Raw genomic sequence first — 10,260 nt, forward strand, 5'->3', positions numbered from 1 at the left:
TGAAAACAAACAAAAAAACAAACAAAACAACAACAGTTATTCCAGTTATTGAATACTATTTTAATGTAAATGCATTTGTGCAAATAATTGGGGGGGGCACTGTAATGTTTTGTTTTTGTTGTTGTTATAAAAAAAGTTTTAAATAAATAAAAAAATTGTCATTACATTTCAAAAAGTGGTTAAAAATGTCAATCTTTAAGACTAAAAATGTCATTTTATGATCTGAGAATAGCTTTCTTACGTGTCATATTTTCATATATTAAGCGACTGCTAGCAAACTGTTGTTGGCAAGATCATGGCCCATCTTTTTGTACAAAGACAAAATGTTACTGTCTCACAAAATATCACATGTTCACTCCATCACACGTTATACCAAGCATCCAGTAATTAAAAGCAAATCAAGGCCATAATCGCATCTTTATTCCAGGATTTGTGATATATGTTTTGACACATATCGAACAGTTTAAAAACTTTTTTCCCCCAAATTTCATGAGGTCAAAGGTGCCCCTAATTAAAGCCCCATGAAGAACATGCAATAAATTGTCCATTTATATCAGTGATCATCATATCCAGGTACACAAGTGACAGATGGCCAAAAGAACGCATGGCAGAGAATAACAAAAGGTTGCAAAAATCTTTATTAGACCACTGTTTTTGGACATTTCTTTCATTTCCAGAGCAATGACCCAGTTTTAAATCTCCATAAGGTGAGGTAACGAAGAACATAGCAATACATCATTGAAATAGCAGCTGCATGTATTTAACAATATTTTATTTATTTATTTATTTTTATTTTTTTATTTTTTTTTCTGTTATATGAAATCAGCATAGGCTAATCTACTTGAACTCATTCAGGTTTTCTGGGATGTTTGGTTTACTGTGCAATTGAGCTGAACTCATTGTAGATGATAGCTGAAGGTTGCTCTGCTGTTACATGAAGTGCCTGTCATTCAGTTACAGAAGACTGCACAAATTGTGCATACTAATGAAAACATTATAAACTGTTAACTAGAAGTAAACAACTGTAGTTTAGGCATAAGTCTGCCATGACACTGAGAATATAGTTACCTTTATGGAATAAGCTCAAAATCAGGCTTAAAATCTTCAAGTGTGTGGTCAACCTAAATTAATACATTACAAATAGTTATAATTAATTCCTAATTAGAAACACCATCTAAAAGTAATAATCATTTGAAATTGGAGCTACAGTAATATTGAAACTAAATTCTAAAGATTTAGTGAAGTTCACGGATGTTAAAAAGACTCATTATACCATCATCCTGACCACCAGGGTTCATTCAGGTTTCATTAAGTCAAATTTAAGACCTTTTTAAGACATTTTAAGACCATAAAGATTGAAATTTAAGACCTACATGACGCACTACCAAAAAATGATCAAATCAAAGAAATTCTGAAAAAATCATTTTATTTCAATGAATTCAGTCATTGAAAAAACATTAATTTAATTTACAGATAAAGCAATTACATTAGTAACCTTCCACACCCAACAACGTGCCAAATGCCCAAAACCTTAGGCCCAAAATAGGCTAAAACAAACTTGCCCTCAAATAGAATAGATTTCATCTCATATATATTAACATTACAATATAGCATATTAATAGCCTAATAGAGATTGAACAGGTTACTCCAACCCAGGTAACAACCAATGTAACACACACTCACACACACACACACACACCAGATAATCCATGTTAGATAGATAGATACTTACCTCGGGATAATTAGAGTATCTATCTATCTGTCTGTCTGTCTGTCAATCATTATCTGATGTGTGTGTGTGTGTTTGTGTCCCACACTGTCCCATGAAATGTGAGCCCAGGTACCTCGACTTAACAATTCCATTGTTCCAGTAACGAACGTGGACGTCAAGCTGCTTGGTCCTGGTGGTCTGATTTTGGCTTTCATTGAACATTACGACATACGGCCCGGTAAGAGTACGAATCAAGTCCCCTTTATAAACTCCCCCAATCCAAATCTCGCCACATAATCGATCTTGTTGGGCCCGCAGTACGTCTTCGCGATTACTAAATCAGGGAACATCACTTGGAAGAGATCGCTAATCTCGCTGTTGCTATTGTGGCGTTTAGTCACCGTGTGTAGTATCCAAACAGTGGCGGCTACTGGTCTGTCAGAGAGGGGAAGCTCATTTTCGGCCTACATCATAAAATTGTCTATTTATTTAAAAGTAAATTCTGCCCTACGTTCCTTTTCAAGAAAATGGTCTGTGACCCTGTCGTACCAACTAGGAGTCTTTTCAAGTGACTTGACCAGTGTCCTCTCAATGGCCAGCAGAGCTAGGCTGCTTAAATGGCCTTGGCCCATTGTGTTTCGGGTGTAGGACTTGAGTCGCTTTAAACAGGAGAAGCTCCTTTCTACACCTGCAGATGTAGCTCCAATTGTTGCCACTAATGAGAACAGTTTGTAAAGCTGAGGCATTACACTGTCCAACTCCATGTCTTTAAGGAACACCAAGTAATCACACAGCTTTCCCTGTTACCCTGCAAGTCCTGATCTCAATACAGGACTTGAAGTTCTGACCTCAGTCTTCCTGAATCAAAGTGATGGCCATAACTTTTCAGGACACTTTGGAAGGCCTCCTCTGGAAATACCTGTCTCATGTCATCAAATTTCCCTGGATTGACTAATTCTAAGAAGAGCATGCTTTCCAAATTTGAAAAACGTTGAGGAATCTGCCAAAATCAGGTCGACAATATTAGCACCGTCTGTCATCGTGCGCAGTTTCACCCACGACGCTAGCCTAGTCTACTAACGTTATATGAATGAATGAATGAATGAATGAAGGAATGAATGAATGAACGATCTAAAAAAAAATATTAAACTCTGTAAAACTGAAACAAGGAATGTGGTGTATAATTGTGTGAAATGTATGATGAAAATCAAGCAATTTCCCCAAGCAAATATCAAAGAAATAGGTTGCAGCAGTTTTTATTTCGACTGAACTTGAGAAATCCGCGATGGGACTGAGCGCGAATAGCTTCAGTGATTCCTTATAGTACAGAATTGCTGTCAGTCAAAAGGAGATGCAGTCTTTCGACAGACCCTCCAATCATCACGCAGAAGCTCGGAGTCCGGGCCAGCCCACTCCCCATTCACCCCCAGAGATGCTGAGCGTCCGTGGGCGGGACATAATCGCAGCGTTTATCCAATGACCGTCTAGTTTCGAAGCGCTGAAAAAAAACGTTCAAAGCAGCCCCATTGAAGTCAATGGACGCTGGGCTTCAATAGGGAAATGCACTGTGACGCTGCGGGAATGTATGAGAAGGAAATCGAGTCAGCCGACCTGCTATATGTAACTGATTCTGAACGAACTCGTCTTTGAGATGAACGTTTTCTAACGCATTTTTAGTCAATAAAATGTTAATACAATAGTACATATTTGACCATTAATTTTGTGACATTATAAGGGAAGCCGAGCTTCCCTTGCAGTCTTAAAGAAATCGCCACTGTATCCAAAGCACCTCGGCTTTCGATGTGTCAGTCGATCCAAAAGTACCCCGAAGGTTGTTCGACAGAGCTGCGATGATATTGCGCTGGAGACAGGAGGGACCAGGCATTTAGTTGGACGACGGCAGTGGTGAGGCTAATTGGCCGAGTCTGCTGAAGGCATTTTGCGGCTAGCTTGTGTTTCTCCGCTCTGGCGTGTGACTCCAGCGCCTTCACACCCAGAGTACCTGATTGATTTTTTTTTTTTTTTTTTTGCAAAGTTTGCAGTGAGCCTCGTACATGGAGCTGGGTACCGCTCGTAACCAACGGCAGAAATCGCTGTGATTAGCCATGTCTCGTTGAAAGTAACTCTGAGGAGACCAGACGTATTTCGCGGGCAGGTATTGCATTTATCACGGGATTTGTAGTTTTATCAACGCGAATACCAACACCAATATACCCCCAGAAAGAACTACGACTCGCTACTTTTTTGCTACTTTGTAATAACTTTTAGCAGGTAGCGTTTCTTGAAATGGGTAAAAAAAAAAAATTTTAGACCTGACTAAATGAAATTTAAGACCTCGGATGAAAATCTGGCCGTTTTTAAGACTTTTTAAGGCCTTAAAATTTAAAGTTCAGAATTTTAGACTTTTTAAGACTTTTTAAGACCCCGTGGGAACCCTGGACCACGGTCCTTACAGAACCACTGATTTGAAACTAATGATTCGTAAAGCTTCGAGGTTTCATGAAGCAGTGTTTTGAAATCGCCAATCACTAGATATTGTTGAATAAATTTATTTTATTTTGTTGGTGCACAAAATGTATTCTCGTCGCTTCATAGCTTTAAGTTGAACCACTGTTGTCACATGAACTGTTTTAAATATGTCTTTAGTACCTTTCTGGGCATCTGAAAGTGTTAATTGTCTTGCTGGTGGCAGAGGTCTCACTGAAACATGAGATTTCATCAAAAACATCTTAATTGGTGTTCTGAAGATGAACGAAGGTCTTACAGGTGTGGAACGACATGAGGGTGAGTAATAAATTACTGAATTTTCATTTTTAGGTGAACTAACCCTTTAATCACAGTGCAGCACAGCTAGAGCACCATATTACTTACATAGAGTTAGTATTCCTGCAGGGGGCGCTCAACATAATAAATGTAATAAAACATGGAGAGACTCTTGAACCTCAGAGTGAGAAAACTTTATTGATAAAGACAAACAAATATAAACAATAAAGCCTTTTGAATTGCATTTTTAAAAATATATCACTGAAAGAGAGAGTACAAGATTAAACAATCATCAGTATTTATTATGAGAAAAACAATAGAAGAACAAAAAACACTTGAAGAATATTTAAAGTTCAGCGTTCTGCTTTAGATTTCAATACTTCCTGAAAAAGATGAACACATAAAGCCACAAATAAGTAAATCTCATAAATTATGTAAAATCAGTTTGTGAGAAATGATATCATCAATGAAGTACCTGATGTGTGAATATGTGCTTGATGTTGTTCAGCTCTTCTGGATCTGATGTTCATAAACCAGAAGAATGACAGTAGCCACGCCCACCAGAGCAGAGAGGACCAATCGGATCACAGCTTCAGTAGGACCACAACAGTGGACAGAGACTGAGGAATAAAAACATCAAACTGAGATCAGCTCAGACAATAAACACTAATATCAGGAATATCTGAAGGACAGGAGAAATGATCTCTACTCACCAGAGACAGAAACTCTGTAAGCTTTTAATGATGGTTTTGCTCCTGTTATCATCACATAATCTCCAGCATGTTCAGTTGTGAATGTCTTGTGATGGTCAGAGATCCAGTTTGATTGTCCAGCTTCAGTCTGTCTCTGAATCTCCCATCAAGAACATCATCATATACAGTGATTCTGTCAATCCGTTTATTGATTTTAGCTATTAAAGTGTTTTCAGTCAAAAAATCCCAATGAATCACGTAATTTTTTATTTCAGTAAGATCAGAGTTTAGAGTGACTGAATCTCCCTCTTTCACTGATATTTCAACTGTATCACCAAACAGAGTGAAAAAGAAGAAGAAGAAAAAAAAAAATCAGAAATAGAGTGTGTGTCACTGATTAATATTGAACTTTATGATTTTCATTAAAGTAAATAGTCTGAAATTTATTCTTAAACAGAACGAAAGAAACAAAATTGTGTATGGATTAAAATTTTAAGTGATGATAAAAAATAAAACAGGAGAAACAAATATTAAACTCACCAAAGACATAGAGAATTAAAATCTTTTTCACACTGTTGATCTGTAGTTTATAAACTCTAGCATGTTCAGTTGTGATGTTTGTGATGGTCAGAGATCCAGTTTGATTGTCCAGCTTCAGTCTGTCTCTGAATCTCCCATCAAGAACATCATCATATACAGTTGAATTCTGTCAACCGTTACATTGATTTCAGCTATTAAAGTGATTTCAGACCTCCACTGAATCAAATCAACATCCTTCATTATAGTAAGATCAGAGTTTAGAGTGACTGAATCTCCCTTCTTCACTGATATTTCAACTGTATCACCAGGGAAAAAAACAAAACAAAAACAGAAACAGGGTGCATCACAGATTAATATTTATAAATAACCTTACAATTTTTATCAAGGTAAATAATTTGAAATGTATAAACAACAGAACAGAACAAAAGAAGCAAATATGTCTATGGAGTAAAATTTTACCAGTGATAAAAAAAATAAAAATAAAACAGGTGAAACAAATATTAAACTCACCAAAGACAGTGACAATGAAAATCTTTTTCCACACGGTTGATCTGTAGTTTATAATCTCCAGCATGTTTCATTGTGATGTCTGTGATGGTCAGAGATCCAGTTTGATTGTCCAGCTTCAGTCTGTCTCTGAATCTCCCATCAAGAACATCATCATATACAGTGATTCTGTCGGCCGTTACATTGATTTCAGCTATTAAAGTGTTTCCAAACCTCCACTGAATCACATCATCATCCTTCATTTCAGTAAGATCAGAGTTTAGAGTGACTGAATTTCCCTCCTTCACTAGTTTTTCATCTGTATCACCAAACAGAAAAAAAATAAAAACAGAAATGTGCATCACAGATTTATTCTTATAAAACAATAGAACAGAACAAAAGAATGAAAAATCTGACAAAAATGGTGAAAAAAAAAAAAAAAAAAAAAAAAAAAAACAGGTGAAACAAATATTAATCTCACCAAAGACATGGAGACTGAAACTCTTTTCCACACTGTTGATCTGCTAGTGTCATAATCTCCAGCATGTTCATCTCTGGTGTTTGTGATGGTCAGAGATCCAGTTTGATTGTCCAGCTTCAGTCTGTCTCTGAATCTCCCATCAAGAACATCATCATATACAGTGATTCTGTCGGCCGTTACATTGATTTCAGCTATTAAAGTGTTTTCATTTCCAAATCTCCACTGAATCACATCATCATCCTTCATTTCAGTAAGATCAGAGTTTAGAGTGACTGAATATCCCTCCTTCACTGACACATACTCCTCTTCATCACCAAACGCACCTGAAGAACAGAGTGTAACAGAGTTCGTAGATTTTAGGAAGGAAGACGACAAGGGTCGGCTATGACTGCTGGCTGCTTTTATTTCAATAATAACAAAAACGTGTGCAAACAGGCACAAAAACAATCATCAACATAAAGATGAATTCACTCCGTCCACTCCAATCTGTCCTTGGGAGTGTGGCAGCCAGCAGTCCTTCTCTCTCTCGCTCACTCCTGTTTCTCCTGGCGTTAAGTACTCTCTCCACGCCAATTACTGTAACAAGAGACAGGTGTTTGTTATTTGCGCTTAACCCGCTCATCCACCGCGCGTCTCCTGACGCTCTCCCCCGCTGCAGCGTTCGCTGAACCACGCCCCCCTTGCCACACAGAGTTTTCACAGATTAAAGCTTTAAAATCACTTGTTGATTTGATGAAGCTTCACTAAAACACTTCTAATCATTTAAAGCACAATATGTAAGATTTTTGCAGTAAAATATCCAAAGACCACTAGGACAGTGTTATATATTTTGTTCAGTTGAGTACTTACAATATCCCAAACGTTCCCAACTATTTTGGACTTCCGGTTAGGCGAACTATGGAGTGAGACGTGGCCGTGGGGGTTCTTGCAGGATACGACCATATTTTGATACTTATGCACATTTCAACATAATACTTAGTGTCTACGTTTAGTGTTGGTTAGTGGTGTATTATTGTTTTTTATCTCTTGCAACAAAAATGAAAACTAAAAACAGTAAAAGAAGTAACGCACAGACATCGCACCAGCGGCCTGCTACTACAAACACATCCTCGGCAGAGCAGATTCAGCCAGCCTGATTTGCACTGATTTCGCGACGACTTCAAATGATACACAGTCCCTTAAAACTGAAATACTGACTTCGTTTCGCAAAGATCTGACGGAAATATTTTGCTCCGGGTTGCGGTCCATGTTGGGCGATGATTTGGCTACCATCAAGAGTGAGATTCAGGTGGTTAAAGCGGAATTCTCTAATAGTATGGTTTCGATGTAGACGGACATGTCGACACCAGAGGTCATTGACGGAATTTTTTTTGCAGTGAAGGAAAATTCTGAAGGCCGTCCATCATTTTGACAGATTACTGAGGCTGATGTAACTTGTAACTATAATTCCCACCCCTGCCCAGTTGGTGGCGAGTGCGATCCAGTGTGTCTGCAGAGTGCGAGTTCAGTCTCCAGAGTAAAATGAAAATGTGTTTGATTACACAAAGGCAAGCACCCATTTTAAGTCCATTTTATAATAATAAAGTTATAATACTTATACTTAAATAATTAGGTTTCTAATCCAGTTCGTTTTGTTTTAAATGGTTTGTTTTGTTATTTTTCCTGCTGACTGTCAAGTTTATGGTCAACGAATGGCTTTTCTATGTTACGTGAAATTGTTTCCAACACTGATTGAACTGATTAGGACGTGATACAGATTTTAGTAAGCTACTGTGTCTTACAACATATTTTCTGATGTTCATTCATGTTTATTTCATTCTATAAAGTAGTAAAGAGGAAGAGATGATCACGTTCACTCATGATTCACGACAACTGTTCCAGATTAAAACTGAAAAGTGACACGCAGTCTTTGTTCAACTTTCTTTTCATAATATAAATAAATGCATAGCCTAGGCCCATTTGCTTATTATGTAAGCTCGTGAAGAAAAAATGAAAATATGGATGAAAAAAAACCTATTAAAAGTCTTATTATCATTTAAATCTAAAAATGTAAAATGATAATAATTGGTAATAATTGGTTATGACGGAATTTTTACTATCCTGTCCGTCAAAAAGAAAAGTACAGTGAAGGAAATGGAACACTCACTTTCCACCTGTTCGGATGACATCACCGCGTTTCAGGAGAAGGTAGAGTCTCTTTCGGCCGCTGTGGTAAAACTAGAGGATAAGTGTGAAGATCTGGAAGCCAGATCTCGTCGTAACAGCGTAAGGATAATTGGAGTTCCAGAAGAAAAACCCTCTACCTCCGTGGCTATTTCCAAGCTACTTAAGGAGGCACTTAACATCGAACAAGGACATCATCATCGTCAGGTCACGTCGCGCATTACAGGCCAAGACCGGGGAAACGTCCATGTGTTATTGTGGCAAGACTACATTATCTACTGGAGTTGTGTTGCAGTCTTGAAGTGGGCATGCGAGAAGAGACAGCTCAAAGTCGGTGATATGCTAGATTTAAATCCTTTAGAAGAATTTTGATTTATTTTGTTCTTTGATTTGGCAACACTCGTGCTCTCTTCAGTATTTCATTTTGTGAGTGTATTATCTCAAAGTTTTTTTCTTTTTCTTTATTGTTAATACATATATTTTTGGACACGTTTAAAGCCTATTTCTTGTTATATTGGTTGGAGGTTAAAATAAATAAATGTTTTCTCTGTTTGAACTTGTGGTGTTCACCTCTTCACTGATTTGCACTATTAGGTTAGATCTAACTTTGGTTATAGAGTTTTGTGAATGTTTCATTATCCCTTATGTCCCTAGACAGATATATTCATAACAGTGAATGTTAAGTTCCCATTCAGTCAGTCACGTTCGACGTTACGTCGATACTGACGTAATGGGGTCTCGCTAGGGAGCCCAATCACCTCCAAGGATACAAAACAAGCCAATGGGAATTGGCCTGTGAGATTTACATGCCGGGCCCCTCACCCCGGCATCCGAGGTATAAATAGGGCCGGCATACTCACCTTCATTCATACTTTTGCTTCGGAGTCCGATCAGATCGATCGTCCTTCACTTCAAAAGTTAAGAAAGAGCGAATTTCTCTGAAAGAGAGCAAACAGCAATTATAATTGCTACAGGATTGTCCTGACAACAGCAATTTTAATTGCTATCATCGTTCTTTGGTGGCCTGCTCGAGTCTCTCCAGCTGGTGGGAAAGGCACGCTCAGCGGTGGGTGTGACGGCGCGCTGCCCACAGGACGGTGCTACGCCCATCCCTGGATGCTTCGGCTGGTGAGGTTTTCTGAAAGAGCAAGCAACGGGCGATCAGCGTCTTTTTCAATATGTCTTTTCGTCCATGTGTTTCTGGATGCGGTCGTTTCCTGACCTCCTCTGACGGCCACGACCACTGTCTCACGTGTCTGGGTAGACCGCACGCTGAGTCAGCGCTCGTGGATGGTACATGCCCTCACTGCGAGGGCATGTCCATGTTGGTGTTGAGATCGGCGACTCTCCTTCTTTAACACAGAAGTGAGAGTCCCCTCTGTCACTACCCCAGCGCCGGCGGCTGTAGCGGCCACCGGTCCGGT

General features: G+C 38.5%; 1 long non-coding RNA gene across 1 annotated transcript; it reads right to left on the bottom strand.

Moving 5' to 3' along the window:
• Positions 1–4,653: 4,653 nt before the first annotated feature.
• Positions 4,654–6,241, bottom strand: LOC125270840. Its single transcript, XR_007185476.1, has 5 exons — positions 6,217–6,241; positions 5,707–6,002; positions 5,188–5,492; positions 4,950–5,094; positions 4,654–4,857 (listed from the first exon to the last, which is right to left on the bottom strand). It is a non-coding gene; the product is annotated as an uncharacterized LOC125270840 (long non-coding RNA).
• Positions 6,242–10,260: the final 4,019 nt, after the last annotated feature.

The sequence above is a fragment of the Megalobrama amblycephala genome, linkage group LG6 (assembly GCF_018812025.1).
Source record: "Megalobrama amblycephala isolate DHTTF-2021 linkage group LG6, ASM1881202v1, whole genome shotgun sequence".
Lineage (NCBI taxonomy): Eukaryota > Metazoa > Chordata > Actinopteri > Cypriniformes > Xenocyprididae > Megalobrama > Megalobrama amblycephala.